The sequence below is a fragment of the Lepisosteus oculatus genome, chromosome 18, assembly GCF_040954835.1.
Source record: "Lepisosteus oculatus isolate fLepOcu1 chromosome 18, fLepOcu1.hap2, whole genome shotgun sequence".
Lineage (NCBI taxonomy): Eukaryota > Metazoa > Chordata > Actinopteri > Semionotiformes > Lepisosteidae > Lepisosteus > Lepisosteus oculatus.
Genome location: NC_090713.1, coordinates 20,913,718 through 20,928,664, shown reverse-complemented (window position 1 = coordinate 20,928,664; position 14,947 = coordinate 20,913,718). Strand labels below are relative to the sequence as shown.

General features: G+C 55.3%; 1 protein-coding gene across 14 annotated transcripts in view; it reads left to right on the top strand.

Moving 5' to 3' along the window:
• The first annotated feature begins 246 nt into the window (after positions 1-246).
• LOC107075879 (neurexin-2-like) overlaps positions 247-14,947 on the top strand; it is a 627,393-nt gene continuing 612,692 nt past the window's right edge. For 10 of the 14 annotated variants that reach the window (XM_069180400.1, XM_069180406.1, XM_069180401.1 and 7 more), the window contains exon 1: positions 247-443. The gene's annotated coding sequence lies outside the window, so the exon portion shown is untranslated. The remainder of the gene's footprint in view (positions 444-14,947) is intronic. The other 4 variants (XM_069180409.1, XM_069180408.1, XM_069180410.1 and 1 more) reach the window with 1 other exon arrangement.

Below are 14,947 nucleotides of genomic sequence, written 5' to 3'. Positions count from 1 at the left end.
TATCCCATGTAAATCACTGGAACTCCTCGATTTGAGCAGCGCTCACTGGCCTTCTCCCCGATCAATCAATCCACTTCATCGGACGCGCTGGCCACTTCCGAGGCAGTCCGGAGACGGAGCAGGATTGGTGGGAGGGGGAGGGGCGGTCGGCGTGGCCACGCCCCTCCCCCCCCCTGAGCGCCGGGGCGGCCAATGGCGTGAGGCGGTGGGCGTGCCCGGAGGAGGGGAGGGGGCGGGCCCACGAGTGGTCCTGCTGCTGAGCTCGGCGATGCAGAGGCGCAGGTGGGGAGCCACAGCGCCAGCATCGTCTGTATCTGCTGGTTCAAAGAGGAGAAGACAACGGCATTTGTTCTTCCCCTCAGAAAGACAGAAGATTGTCCAACCGGGAATATACACTGCTCCTCTCCAGCGCCCGAGCCAGGGGACGTTCCACCTCAGACCAAGTAAGGACCCGTGTCGGTTGGTGTGTTTTTTTTTGTGTCTCGTTGTCGTATCTGCCCGGAGAGCGCTGGGTGCTGGGTGCTCGGGGAACCTGGCTGCGGTCGGAGACGGCGGCGCGTTGTTTCCCCCAAAAACCAGGGGGAGAGAGTCGGGATCCGGGAGAGCGCGCGGAGCTACGCCGGCTCCCTGCGCAGGAATTTAGGAGACACACACATACACACACACACGCCAAGGAGACGGAGCGGGGGTCTTGTTTTGGGGGGGGGGGATTGAAGAGGGACCGTAGGCGCCAATGCGGAGGGGGGTATCTCTCCCCCCCCCCCCCCCCCGGGGGGCTGATCGGCGGGAGAGAGGGGGGAGTCGGGGGACGGGCAGTGTGTGTGCGTGTGTGGAGGGGAGCGAGGGCTTCGAGTCGGTCTCGAAAGCACATACAGTAGCTGTGAGTGTGTGTGTGTGTGTAGGGGGGGGGGTGGGTGACAGACAAATAATTACCCCGTCAGGAGAGGTGGTGGGGGGGGGGTTGTATCCTAAAGAGACTTTTCTCGTGTCGGGGGGGAGAGTGGGGTCCGCGCTCCCGCTCGCCAAAGGTCAGAGAAAATCATCAAAACCCCGGAGGAGACCTGCGGAGGACACGACACGCGTGACCGCCCCCCCCCCCCCCCCAGCCCACCCCCTTTGGGGGTATCTCGAGCAATAATCATCGGCGGGCAATCGAACGCGGTGTCACCTCGCGCCGGGGCAGTGGGGGAGAGCGGCGCGCGCCCTTCCCCTCTCCCTGCGTGATCGTGTTGTCGACGCGGAACGACCCCCCCCCCCCCCCACACACACACACATATACTTGGGTTACCCACGGAGGGAAAGCCGCCAAACCAACCAACCCGTCACGGCACCGAAGGCAGGACGTACAACACAACACGACTCCTATCCGCATGTCATCCATTACAGCGCTGTCAGGCCCCTGCGTGGGTCCCGTCAGCCCATCCTGTGGCACGCCGCGCTGTTCTTCCCTCAGCTCGTGGCTGGATTGTGCTCCGTGAAAAAAAAAACACTCCCTGTTTTTACCGCGGCGAGTGGGTTTGTTTCTCTCTCTCTCTCTCTTCAGACTGGTCGCGCCGTCGGGTTTCGTTTCTCTCTGCCCCCCCCGCTCCCTCCGTGCCGGACTCGCCAGGTGGCGCTTTCCGCCGGCGGCCATGAACAGGTGCCCCCGTTTCCTGGCGAGGTGACAGCGGGGTGGGGGTGGGGGCAGTTTTTCAATGGTGGGGGGGCGGAGGTGCTCAGCGAGGCCTCTGCCGGCCCCGCTGTCGGGCGAAGTGGCGGGTTTCTCGCGTTTAAAGCCCCCCGCGGGGGTGTCCTGGCAAAAAGACCTTGTCCCCCACCACCTCCACCACCCCGTCCTGGGGGGCCCACGGGCGGAAACTTCAGCCTCCTGAGGCGGGAGGCAGTTTTGCGCAAAAGCGGGCGACCCCAACCCCCTCTCACCCCTGCCCCTCCAACCGGACCGGCGCGCGTGTGCGTGGAGAGGACAGGCGTGACGGGGACCCACGGAGGAGGATGAACGCGGTGCGCGGGTTCGTGGGTTTTGCGAGTGGGGGGTGTGAGAGTCCAGCTGGGGCCGGGGCGGATGTGGGGTTTAAATAAATAACTGAACGAACGGAGAGACAGAAAGTCGTGTTGGTGGTGGTGTCTAACACCGAATTTTGTTTAAAAAAAAAATATTATTTTGTTTTTAAAATTACGCTCTCGCGTACGGGTTTGTTCTGTCTCGCGTGGTGAGGGGCCGGGAGGTCGGACTGGGGACTGGCAGGGGCGAAAGTAGCCAAGAGCGGTCTGAAATCACGCAGGACCAGCGCCACGCGTGGAAGGGTCGGCTGGCGACTCTGCGTTTCCCCTGGTGTCGCTGGTGTTCACAGGCGCTCAGCCCAGGTGGTGTGTGTGTGTGTGTGTTTTTCCCAAACCGCAGGTCTCCTCACCCCCCTCTTCTGGTAGCGTCACGCTCTGTTTCAGGCGGGCTGTCCCGTGGGAGACACCTCCGGGGCGAAGCGGTCCAGCTCTCCGGGGTCCGGTCTCCTGCGCACCCCCGTGGCAGAACAGAGGGGACCCCGAAAGGCAGGAGGGCGAGAGAGTCTGTCACCCGGGTGGCCCGGCTGTCGGGCGAGGCAGCTCCACCCGAGCCCGTGGAGAAACCCCCGGTTTTGGTTCCCGGCTGATCCCTCCGTGGCCCACAGTCGGGCATCAGGCAGGAAGGCCCCCGGTTTCAAATCGGGATCACTCGCGTCGCCGAAGGCCCACCCGTGGGATTGGTCCGGAACGGCGCGACTCCCGTTTCAGACCCCCCCTCCCCAAAATCAACAACACAACACACGTCATCAACAACACAACCGTCTCAGGCAGCTCTGCCGGTGTTTCAGTCAGGCGCCCGGTGGTCAGTTCCGTTCGGGGTGCAGTTCAGTCCGGGATGGGTGGGGGGAGACAAAAGGAATACCACGAGAGTCTCCCCAATCAAACCCGGGCGAAATGCCTCTGCACCACAAAACAGGCGACGGACACAACACGCAGACTCCCCTCAGAAGGTGACCCCAACCCCCCCCCGGCTGTGAAGCGGCGACCCGGTTTTTATTTTTTTCAAACGACAGGCCGGTTCCAGGAGGTCATCTCATCGTGCGCCCTCGCTGCCACCCAGCGAGACACGCCGGGCACCTCGATGAGCAGGCGGCTCAAAACTTTCTACGCGGGCGCATCAGCTCAAAAGCCCTTATAAGGGGGGAGCTATAAACGGGGTGGGGTCGAGGAACAATGCTTACCTGTAGGGTGAACCCTGAACGTGAACTCTTCCTCTCTTCCCGATTTCCTCCTGTTTCTCCGAGTCTCTCAGACGACCAGACGACACGGGGAGGTTTACAAAGCTGCGACCCGAATCCCCGTCCCGGTTCGTGTCTTGGGTTGTGTCTGGACGGCTCCCGACCTCTGCCCGCTCAAGGTCACGTCTGACTCCAGAGCGTCGTCCAGAGCAAAGCCCGGGCGGGGCGGGGCCGAGCCGAGCCGGGCCGGAAGAGGCGCTCAGACGGGGGACCGTCTGCATGTTAGACGTACAGTTATAGTGCGCGATTCGCTGCGGTGATCTAAACTCCTGTCTGTGTGTCTGCGCGGATGCAACGCGAGGCGCAGTTTCTGCCGATTTTGCGTTTAACGTCTTTAGGACCCATCTTCTGTTTTCCTTGCGATGCCTGCGAGAGAAATGGTTCTCGTCCCTCGCTTTAAAGGCCCCTTGTTGTGCGGCGGTAAGGGCACTCCGGGTTGTATTGTTCGGCAGTATTCCTGAGCATCTCGGGGCAGAAACAAAACAAGGCACTGCAGATGAGCCAGTGGAAACGTCACAAGTGTTAAGAAACGTTGGGAGGTGTGGGGACTATGTCTCTCTCCTTGTTTTAAAGACTCCTGAACTGTGGACACCCACCCCCCTCCGACACGCCCACCTGTCAGAGCCAGCCCTGCAGACACATCCCCCTCTGACACGCCCACCTGTCAGAGCCAGCCCTGCAGACACACCCCCTCTGACACGCCCACCTGTCAGAGCCAGCCCTGCAGACACACCCCCCTCCGACACGCCCACCTGTCAGAGCCAGCCCTGCAGACACACCCCCCTCTAACACGCCCACCTGTCAGAGCCGGAGTTGTAAACACACCGCTGACACGCCCCCTACTAGAGACCTACCTATAGACACACTATGTGAACTGTGGACACCCACCCCCCCCTCCAACACGCCCACCAATCAGAGCCAGCCCCATAGACACACCCCTCTGACATGCCCACCAATCAGAGGCAGCCCTGTAGACACACCCGCTGACACGCCCCCCCTCAGAGTCACTCCTCTTCTGAGCTCACAGCTCCTTGGTGCCAGACGAGCCTATTAAGGGAGTCTTTCCCATGGATACAACAGGAGTGACTCACCTGGCATCTGACCCCATATTCTTCCTGTTCCACGTACGGAGCCCAGTCTGCTTGCCTCCCCTCTGTCTGGGGACAGGAGAAAGTCCGTCCCGTGCCGCGCTCACTAAGGGTTTTGATCAAGAAGGCCCAGCTCACAAAAGAGCTCTCGAGAGAGCCTCTGGGGCTGCCGTTATTGTTTCGAAGTGTTGATTTTAATCAAATGAAAATAAAAAGCGATATTGATCAGGACAGTTTTCACGGCGGAGCCGGAGAGGTGTTCGATAGCGCAGGGGGGATGAAACAAAGTTTAATGAAAGCAGAACTATTTTATCGATTTGGGAAGCAGGCTTTTTAAAAAAAAAAAAACACACACACTTTTGAACATCACTCAGAGGCGGGATCCTTGAGAACTCAGCTTGAGATACTGCCCTGGGCTCGGCGGGCCTGGAGAAAACTCAGAATGTATTCCACCTACATTTTTTTTAACTTATTCCCCCATTTAAAAAAAAATGTCCGTTCGTCTCTTCCTAGCGCTGTAGAGGAGCTCCAGGTGGCTCGAAAGGGCAGCTCGCACGCTGGCTGGGATTTTCAGATCCTGGGAGAGCAAACGGGAACGATTAAGGATAAATCGGGGGGGGGGGCTCAACTCATTTCCTGGTCTCTGTTGGCTTCTCTCCCATCCTGTGTGGTCAATTAAACAATTAAGCTCATTATGGTCTTTGCCGGAGATGTACAGGATGTTATTTAACCCATTTCTGGGTGACTCTTCCCAACTCCTCAGAGAGCCAAGCTACAAGTGCCGTGATCCGCTTTCAAAGCGCAGTTAATTTCAAAATGAAAAGCCGCTGTGTAACTGAGACCTCAGGCTGGCTCCAATCCCAGAAGACGCTGGGCTGTCCAGTGACTGAGGTTGACACCTCTGGTCTAGAGCTTTAACTGGCACCAGATTCCAGCAGCCCCGTCATGCTGGACAGGGGGCAGATGGTTCAATTCGAATTCAGAGAGCTTCAAGTAACACATCGCTGGGTGCCATAGAGCATATTTGCGAGTTCCTTTTTGTTTTCTGGTCAGAAGGCTTTCTGATTTGGTTGAACTTTTTACGAAAATCGCTTACAGAGTCCCCACGCGTTCAAGGGCCAGGAAGGCAGAATGAATCCTGTTACCAAGCCCGTTAAGGGTTCGATTGAGGAACTGAGAGCTGGGCTGGAGCAAAAACCAGGAGGCGTGTGTGGAGGCCCCAGGATCAGGACTGGGGAACCACAGTAAGGCTGCACCACGGAGTTCTCCTGGATCGGATCTCAGATTGACACTGGATTTCAGATCTTTATTTTTTTTTTTACTTAAGGGCCAGAGATTTCTCTTTCCTCACATCGCGTCCTGGTTTTGTCCAGAGTGGTATAACGGTCAGCAGGCTGTGTCATTAGCTGTACAGCAGGGAGAGTATGCAGATGTGAATATACTGACCCCCGCTGGTCAGGGCTGGGGCTCGGTATTTGCTAAAGCTGTCTAACCCAGTGATGATTAGGGGGGGGGGCAATCGGCCTGCTGAAAGTCATTTCACGCTGCCAAGGGCAGTTTGTACAAAGACGGGACAAAAGAATGCACAGGCATGAAGAGGGGGGGGGAAGCAAATCAGTGTCGCACCATTCCTGTGTAAATGGTGCATCACTGATATGCGTCCTCCTAGTTTGTTACTGAGTACCTTATTCAAGGGTATAAGAGCAGTATCTCACAGAGGATTTGAACTCACAAACTCCCACTAGTGAGTCCAGTACCCTGACCGCTGTATCACACTGACAGCGGTACTACAGCCAGAGAAGAGAGCTGACGTTTTTTTTTTTTTTAAGGATTAAAATAAGAAGAGCATCACACAGATTAAAAAAAAAAAGATGCATCAGAGAATGTTTCACGACTCTGTTAAGCTCGGTGCTTAAAAGGCCTCGTTGTGATGCTCTGAAGAAAACAGGCTTTTCTGTTCGGATTTGTTACCGGGATTGTGAAACACGCGCCTGTGGGGATTCTGTGATGAGATGTCTTTATTTTAGGAGCCGCTGTTGAATCCGGGAGTATTCCTCGCAGTGATTAACCCTGGATGGCCTGCTTTTTGTGTTGGGAAAAAGAAAAACAGAACTCCCCAGCCTACTCTGTCACAATCCGTTAACCCTCAAAGTTCGTCTGTCGTGACTCTGCCTGATTATAGCCGTCTCTGTAACTGGGTTTCAGTGAGTCAGGACCTCTCTGTCACGTCGTGCCCTCTGTGTGCTCAGGCTGGTCAGTGGCCCTCACCTGCGAACTCGCTGAGTGGGCCGACCTGCCGCCTCAGTTCAGGAACGCGCTCCGTTCGGCCGCGCGAGGGGAAAAGACGAGCGACGCTCTTCCGCGCCCCCGCCTGCTGAGCCCGTTGGAGTGGGACAGCTGTGCTCGCTGCCGTATCTGTCATCCCCGCCTTTGACTTCAGCACCACAGTCACGGACAGCTCATTACCCAGCTGCCTTGATTTACACACTTGTGTGTGTGTGTGTGACTTGCTGATGTCTGTATCTGGCTGTTTTTCGCCTGTGCGCGTGTCCAGAACTTCGCAGCTCGCGGCCAGCTGCCTCCTGCAGCCTGTGCCCCTCGGTGAGCTGCACGCCCGGGGGAGTAGGCACCACCCCGAGCCCAGGCCCGCTCCTGGCCTGCGGGACAGGCCCCGATCAGCCCAGATCAGCTGGCTAAATCGCAGGGCACATAAAAACCAATACAGAGGACGTGTCTTTACTGAGGCCCATACAAAGACATACTCTCACATTAGCAGCTGCCACTGTGAAGCCTTGCATATCCCAACACGTCCTAATTGCCCCCTTGTGAGAACGTGTAATCTCTACCCTTAACTCATTACTGAATGCTTACCTCGTTTGCTGCACAGCATAACAGGCCTAATCGAGGCTTTGGTGGCTGAGTGTCTGTTCCTGAGCTGGCCTACCACAATGGGTTTGGGGGGGGTTCATAGGTTCAGAGGTTTGGGGGGGTGCGGAAGTTTTGAAGTTCGGGGGTGCGGAAGTCAGGAGTTTGGGGATTTGGGAGATCGGAAGTTGGCACGTTGCTCACGGCCACCCTCTTACGTCAGAGTGTGTGTGTGTGTGTGTGATCCACAGGGTCTCGCCCCCCAGGATCGCTCGCGCGGGGCGGAGAGAGGGGTGCGCCTCGGTGCAGACGGGCCGCTGGCCGCGCCCCCCGTTTGGGGGCGATGGCCGAGGGCAGGCCGGGCCTCTGACGGGACCCACGTCGGCACGGAGGGGCTCCTGGCCGCGGCGAGCAGGCGGCTTAAAAAAAAAACAACGAACAGGAGCGGACCGTGCGCGCGTGCCTCTAAGAGTCTGTTGCTCACCCTGTCCACTCCCCACGGCGCGCCTCTTTCAGCGGGAGCCAACGCCACACGCTCGGGAGGTCAGGAGACGGCCGGCACAGGCAGCGACCAGCGACCATGTGGGCCTGCCAAACCCCCCCACCCCACCCCACCCAGCCTTCTGCCCGCAGAGCAGCTGGGTGCAATTCGGAGGGCTATCGCAGCCAGTGTGTCACATAGGGATCGCCGAGAGAGTGCAGATCTGCCTCCTGCCTCTGCAGGGTCTCCCTCCTCCTCTCAGAGGAGGGCCCCAGTTCGCTGCAGCGAACCGCCCCTGTGTACCGGAGACGAACGGACCGGCCTGCGTTACTGGGTGTAGCCCTCCCTTGAGCAGGAGAGAGCAGCATCTTTTTTTTTTTGACACACGTGGGCTTGTGCTGCAGATCCCTCAGTCTCAGTCACAGTTTGCTTGCCAGCATTCTGCGCGATTGTAGCCTTTCGGTAACCGGCACACGCGCTGAACGTCTGCTTTCAGGAAGCGAGGACCTGCCTGTGGCCTGGTGACCTCCGTCTGCTCACGCCGGTCAGGGGCTCCCACCTGCCAAATGCGCGATGCCTCGCCCCACAAGCCGCAGTTGTTTTCACACGGCGTCTGTACTAGATAAACGAGGCTGCTAAATAAAATAACGGTGAGAGACTTACATTTGGAAACTTTCCTGCAGTTTCACAAAAAAGCGGTCGATTTTATTTCGCTGCCGGGAGCTGCAGGGCGCACAGAGAGAGAGCTTCTTCGCTGTTAAGGAAGTTTCCAAACTCAAGGCGACAGACTATCTCCCCATCACATCGTTTTCAATAACCGCTTATCCATTTCGGGGTCGCTGGGGGGGGGGGGGGAGCCTGAGCCTATCCCGGCAAGCGACGGGCACAGGGCAGGGTACGCCCTGGGTGGGACGCCAGTCTGTTAGAGGACGGACACACACTCACAACACACACCAGGGCCAATTTTCCCCAGAAGCCAGTTACCCTCCCAGCATGTCTTAGGACTTCTGGGGGGTGAAACTGGAGCACATGAACACAGGGGGAACATGCAAACTCCACACAGACAGCATCCCAAGTCTGGGATCGAACCCAGGACCCCAGCACCACGAGGTCAGCAATGCTCACCACTGGACCGCTGGGCCACTCCGATTCGTGAATGGCCTTACTCCGGCCCATGATGGCTGAGGTGTCTGCAAAGCTTCTCTACCGATTTGCGGTAGAGATGATTGTGTCGTGCTTCGACGAGGGGGGCGGGGGGTGCAATCTCTGTCCCTCGGGGCCATTCCTTTGCCCCCCATCTGGTTCAGAAGGTGCCAAGGGGCTTATCCCATTCAGCGCATTCGGAGAGTTGCCGCCACAGTGAGATACTGCCGCTGCCCGTCTTAAACTTGCGCCCAGGCCGTGCCGTGTGGGTGGGTTAGCGTTCTGAAAACAAACCTGGAGTTACGGCGCTGGGGTGGGGGGGGCAGATGCCTTTGCCAGCCCAGCTGTCCCCCCCCCCCCATCGTAGGTGTTACCTAAAATCCCATGTTAACAGATATGGGCGTGTCTGTCGAGGTGTGTCTCCCATGTGCCTCAGTCCCGCCATGCCTGCGGTGTCCAGCAGGGGTCCCCACTGAGACGGCGGCAGAGAACAACAGCAGTAGGACGCCTTTCAGTAGAAAGGCGCATAACGTCGTTTAAAAGTGCCACGCCCATGGGGCATTTTTCGGGACTGTCTGTGGCGCACACATTCCCATGATGCAGCAGCAGACCGGGCGTTTATCGCAGAGAGTTCCGCGTCTGCCTGCTGGGGTCCCGGCCTCCTCCTGTCCTCCAATGTCGAAGGCACAAATCAAACAGCCGATATGCCTTTGGAAAGTTTTTTTAAAAGAAGTCAGTGGGCCAGTTTCAGCGACATGCCGGGGCAGCTTGTTCCCACCCCCCACCACCCTTTGTGTAAAGAAACGTCTGCGGGTCCTCAGTTTTAAAAGGTTTCCCTTTTCTTTCCACCCTGCATTGCATTGGGTTTCAAAGAAGCCCACCGGGCCGAATTAGTCTGGGTTCCGTGTTCGTAATGTAGACATTTTTTAGGGTTAACTCCACCTTCGGTAATGCATTTCTGTGCGTCTACTCTGCTTTTGCTCCGATACAACAGAGCAAGCCTTTAAAGGGGACCGGACCCCTGCGGTATTTCTTCTCTGAACATTCTGCAGAACCGGAGGTGGAGAATTCCGCGTTTCACGTCTGGGGTGAGCAGGGGTCACGAATCCAAGAGCTTTCAATTAAACCCTGGGCGGCTCCTTGACTTCCGGGCTTGTTTGCTGGACCTTGAGGGTGGATTGAAGGTAATTCCTCCGTCGATCCTCCGCCGGGCCTTCAAGAAGAGCCCCCCCAGTGCAGCCCAGCGTACCGGAGAGGGCTGGGAGGTAGTGCAGACAGAGAAAGGGCTGCTCTGGGAGATGAAGTCTGATGGGGCAGGACAGCAGGGCCTCACTCGCACGTGCCTGGCTGTACCTCTCCGTCGGCTGGGGTTTTGCCGAGTCGATCTCAAATTTTGGGGATGCTCGGATTTACAGCCCTTGGCAGACGGGAAGAGAGGAGACACTAGGTCCCCGTTTTTCTCGTTGTCTCGCCACGGACCAGAGGCGGATGGGAGCCAGGTGGGTCGGCGCGATGCCGGAGACACAGCGGGCTCAGCCTGGGGGGGGGGCCTGTCCTGGTCTCTCCGGGGGTCTCCTCCTCCTCCTCCCCCGCGGAAGGCGTTTCCAGCCCCAAGTGGCGCGGTTGTCGTCGTCTAGTCGCGTCAGCAAACAAGGACGCCAGTGGTGGTGGGGCCGCCGCGCTCTTTAATTAACGTGGTGCAATTACTCGCAGCAAATTGCGCGGTCTGAGTCGCCGATCGAGCAAAAAAAAAAAAGAAAAAAGACCGATTGCCTTTTTCACGGTGAGCTTGTTCCACTCCCTCCTCCCTCCCTGCTCCTGCCGTATATTAACCACAGGGCCAGGCGGCCTTCAGTCCAGACGCGGCCCGGAGAGGAGCTGCCTGTAACGAACAGTTCTTTCCGGACCCTATGCGGACGACACAATCCGAAAAAGTGGGAAACGCTAGGAAAAAGTCATGCAGGAATACGGGGCTGAAAACAGGGGGGGGGGGCGTGTCCAAAGTGCGCTGGTGCACGGGGAAGGTGTGGCCGAGGCAAACAATCCAAAAGTAATCCATAGAGGGAATCCAAAAACGCAAGAAAGTCCATAGCCAGGTGATCCATCCAAACAAGGAATTATAAAAACACGAACCGGGTCGGAACCGGCAGACAAGGAACAGGAACAGAGGTTAAAACCTTAACGGGACCAGGCGCTTCCAGGTCCCGGACTCGCACGGTGCCGAAACCAGATGCAGAGCCAGGCTGAACGTCAGCGCCTGGCTTTTAAGGTGGGCTGGGAAAAGGGGTCAGGTGCACAGAATTAAGTCTGAAGTGAAAGGGGCTGGAGCACCCTTAAGGAGGAGGGACGACAATCGTGACACTGCCTTTCGAACCCAGAGGAGCGAACTCGGTTCTGTGCCTCCCAGTCCGCGGGTCAATTAAAGACACTGGATCTGATGGATCGGTTTGATCGATCCGCTATTGAAACAGCTGACCTTGAGCTGCTGTGATCAGGTGTTTGAAGAATCTGATCAGTGTGAATTAAAGACACTGGATCTGATTGATCAGTGTCAGTGATCAGCTATCAGTACAGTTGACCATGAGCTGCTGTGATCAAGTGTTTGAAAACTCTGATCAGTGTGAATTAAACACACTAGATCTGATTGATCAGTGTGATGGATCAGCTATCAGTACAATTGACCTTCAGTTGCTGTGATCAGTGTTTGTGAAAGATCAGTGTGAATTAAAGATACTGGATCTGATTGATCGGTGTCATGGATCAGCTATCAGTACAGTTGACCTTCAGTTGCTGTGATTAGTGTTTACAAACTCTGCTCAGTGTGAATTAAACACACTAGATCTGATTGATCATTGTCATAGATCAGCTATCCGTACAGTTGACCATGAGCCTCTGTGATCAAGTGTCTGAAGAATCTGATCAGTGTGAATTAAACACACTAGATCTGATTGATCAGTGTGATGGATCAGCTATCAGTACAGTTGACCTTCAGCTGCTGTGATCAGTGTTTGTGAAAGATCAGTGTGAATTAAAGATACTGGATCTGATTGATCGGTGTCATGGATCAGCTATCAGTACAGTTGACCTTGAGCTGCTGTGATCAGTGTTTGAAGACTTTGATCAGTGTTAATTAAAGACACTAGATCTGATTGATCAGTGTGATGGATCAGCTATCAGTACAGTTGACCTTCAGTTGCTGTGATTAGTGTTTACAGACTCTGCTCAGTGTGAATTAAACACACTAGATCTGATTGATCAGAGTGATGGATCAGCTATCGGTACAGAAACATTGAGCCGCTGTGATCAAGTGTTTGCAGACTCTGCTCAGTGTGAATTAAAGACAATAGATCCGATTGATCAGAGTCACAGATCAGCTATCAGTAGAGCTGACCTTGAACCGCTGTGATCAAGTGTTTGCAGACTCTGCTCAGTGTGGATTAAAGACAATAGATCTGATGGATCAGGGTGATGGATCAGCTATCGGTACAGAAACATTGAGCCGCTGTGATCAAGTGTTTGCAGACTCTGCTCAGTGTGAATTAAAGACAATAGATCCGATTGATCAGAGTAATGGATCAGCTATCAGTACAGCTGACCTTGGGCTGCTGTGATCAAGTGTTTGCAGACTCTGCTCAGTGTGAATTAAAGACAATAGATCTGATGGATCAGGGTGATGGATCAGCTATCAATACAGCTGACCTTGAGTCGCTGTTTGCAGGCTGTGCCCAGTGTGAATGAAAGACACTGGACGACAGGTGTCCTCTCACCCAAACCGAGCTGCAGTAATAACCCTCACATCTGCTTCAGCGGGAGAAAGCACCAGCCGAGGCTCTGAGCAAAGTGCTGATGCTCACAGAATACCTATATTGTGACTCCTGATTGTGTCTAAGATGTCTAAGGCTTTGGCACAGCGGGCTACATGTGCTTAATTTACCGTGCCCATGATCACCGTAAGCGGAGATGATCACGTTAAAGGGAAACAGTCCATCTGGAAGGATTGCTGCTTTCTCTCTCTCTCCCTTTTTTTTGAAGTGGTGTGATGGATTTTAGCCCCGGAGCTTCGGTTTTTATTAGATCCACCCTCCCCGCCCCTCCTCCGTGTCTCCCTGAAGAATGATCTAACGCAGTGCTCCTCAGACAGGGGCAAGCGAGGGTGGAGATCGCAAAGGAAGCCAAGAACCGGCCCCTTCAATAGCCATTGGCCACAGCCCTGTTAGGGGGCGCTTTCCTTTACTTTAATGAGACTCAGTGCTGGACTGTATATATATATAAACAGGTTACAAGTGAGAGGAGGCCATCCATCTCCTTTGGTAGATAGAAGTTTAGTTGATCTGAGGACTTTCCTCCAGCCGGTTCTTGACAAAGGCTAAGGTATTGACTCCAACAACACGGCTGGCCCTACTGTTGTCTGACCGGGTCTGTTCCAGACCCCCCCACCCACCCTTTGCGTAAAGAACTAACCCCGGTGTTGTGATCCGAGGAGCTCGGCCAACCTGCTTCTGGAGAGAAGCAGCCGAGGCATCAGCTTCTACAATATGGCTGGGCCCGCCTGTTCCCCACTCCCCCCACCCTTTGTGTAAAGAGGCGCTTTCCTGTTCTGACTCGATGCTCGTCAGGAGGGTGTATTGCATCCGCTGAGAAACCTTCCTCTCGCAGAGCTGAGGTGCTACACCTGTCACACTCATGTGATGACTTGTACTAGCTATTGGTATCTAAATAGAGAACCCATACATAATGCATTCTGAATCAGTAGAAATACTTAAGGCAAAATCTGTCTGATTGTCATATCTCGTTATGTTTGAATAGGGCCTCATGGAACAGGCAGTACAGGACCTCCTACACTCAGCTGCTCCCCTGTGTGCACAGTGCTTGTTCTGCGTTGCAGGGAGTCTGTGATGCTCAGCTATTCGCTGGAGCTCTGCAGAATATGTCACTATTTAGCATCCCCCCCTCCCCCCCCCCCACAAGTAACCACCAGGATAAATACAAAATCAAATGGAATGAAAGTGCAGCTACATCTAAACAAGCAGTTTAGGAGGCTTATTAATTCCAAATGTTTTTAGCACTTTCACACCAAAGGATCCCAAAACGTTTACCACGCACACACTAAAAAGGAGACACACTTCATCTCTCACTGAAGTAGAGCCCCCACCTGGGAGACGCACAGTGCTCATTCTGCCCCAGCAGCCCCCACCTGGGAGACGCACAGTGGTCATTCTGCACCAGCGGCCCCCACCTGGGAGACGCACAGTGTTCATTCTGCACCAGCAGCCCCACCTGGGAGACGCACAGTGCTCATTCTGCACCAGCAGCCCCCACATGGGAGACGCACAGTGCTCATTCTGCACCAGCGGCCCCCAGCTGGGAGACGCACAGTGGTCATTCTGCACCAGCAGCCCCCACCTGGGAGACGCACAGTGGTCATTCTGCACCAGCAGCCCCCACCTGGGAGACACACAGTGTTCATTCTGCACCAGCAGCCCCACCTGGGAGACGCACAGTGCTCATTCTGCACCAGCAGCCCCCACCTGGGAGACGCACAGTGATCATTCTGCACCAGCAGCCCCACCTGGGAGACGCACAGTGCTCATTCTGCACCAGCAGCCCCCACCTGGGAGACACACAGCAACCATTCTGCGCTGCTTTTTTTAGAAAAATATGCAATAGCCCTTTGGAGTTGGCTTTGGCTAATTCTGCTTCTCAGTTTAAGTTACAATCTCAGCCACTGCACAACTTGTTCATCAATCTCTCAAACCCAACTTACTGGTGACACTGATCGCTAATTCCAGGCATTGCTTTACTGGCAGTTCAGTGACACATTCAGCTGCTCACCAGCTGATATACTGTATGTGTGTGTCGCTGCCTGTTTTCGCCAGATGTTGAATAAGACGTCCCAACAAAAGTCACGTCAACAGAACGGAGATTATTTAGTGCACGCTCGCAGCCGGAGTGTTTCAAATAATGATGGTTAATAATAATGAAAACATCATCCCATCCCCCAGGAGGCAATGATTACATTTGGCTGAATCTGGATTTAGAGAAGACACACAGATTGCACAGGGACTGCATGT